We start from the raw sequence: 1,330 nt of genomic DNA, 5'->3' as shown, positions 1-1,330 counted from the left end.
GTTTTTACCTTAGCATTCATTTCATATATCCATTAAGGCATTTCGATAGGGGGAGCAATCCCTATACTTGTCTTATACTCACCCATGCTTATTTGTAGGGGGAGCTTTCGCTCTCTTAATTCTTGTTGGTTTCCTCTTTTTCATGTTGTCAAAGGGAGAGAAATATTGTGAGTATATTCTTTTTGTTTATATGCATGATAATTACAATATTGTATATTCATTTCCTTTCATACATATATCCTTCTTGTAAATTGTTTGTCATCATCAAAAATAGGGAGATTGTTGGTCTTCTTGTTTTGATGATGTTTAACAAATAATTTACTTCTAATATTGTTTGTCTAGTGTTTGTATAATTCTATTTATTATAGACAAACAACATGTTGGAGGATGGATAGAATTGTGCATTCACGATCATATCCAATGGAGGTTGGCGGAATTGTGGAGTGAAGCCTATGCAATTCAAAGTTAAAGATTCAAGTTCAAGCTTTATCCTCAAGTGTATAAAGATAGAGCTTCATTGAAGATCACAAGCTTGGGTAAATTTAGTTTTAGGTTTTAAATTATGTGTGTTGATATTTTAAGCTCAATTATATACACACATACATGTTTTGGTTTTATAGCTTTCAACTTTATATAAATATGAAACATATATACTTGTTTATACACATTTCATATTTATCGAGTTTGTTTAGCCATATATATATGAAACAAATGGATATAACTATATATATACACGTATTTGTTTCATATATATACATGCAAATAAACATGACTTCATTTATGGATTAAAGATGTTTATTTAAAAAATTATATGTTTATGGATTAAAGACTTGTTTACAATATTTTATATCTTTTCCTAAGTCTATTAATCCATTCAAAAGGATTTGCAAACTTGTTTGAAATTATTTTTGTCAAAATCAAGTATTGATGATTTTGTATTCTTAAATAGTTTAAAAAATAATTTATATTTAACAAATGGGAAAAGTAATTTTAAAAATTATTTTTGTAAAATGTTATATTACATGTTTATAATTATTTCCTAAAATTTTATCATTTTTGAAATTGATTTACTATACTGAATTGATTTTACAAAATCAAGTGTTTCAGCAGTTTTTAGAATCTGGAATATCTGTATACTGAATTGATTTTACAAAATCAAGTGTTTCAGCAGTTTTTAGAATCTGGAATATCTGTTTTAAAACATTTATTTCTCACAAATACAAAATCAAGTGTTTCAGCAGTTTTTAGAATCTGGAATATCTGTTTTAAAACATTTATTTCTCACAAATGAGAAGTGATATTTTAGAAATTATTTCTCTAACATGTTTAT

Source organism: Asparagus officinalis, chromosome 8 (genome assembly GCF_001876935.1).
Source record: "Asparagus officinalis chromosome 8, Aspof.V1, whole genome shotgun sequence".
Taxonomy (NCBI): domain Eukaryota; kingdom Viridiplantae; phylum Streptophyta; class Magnoliopsida; order Asparagales; family Asparagaceae; genus Asparagus; species Asparagus officinalis.
The sequence above is the reverse complement of the archived record's forward strand: the minus strand, read 5'-3'. Positions refer to the sequence as shown.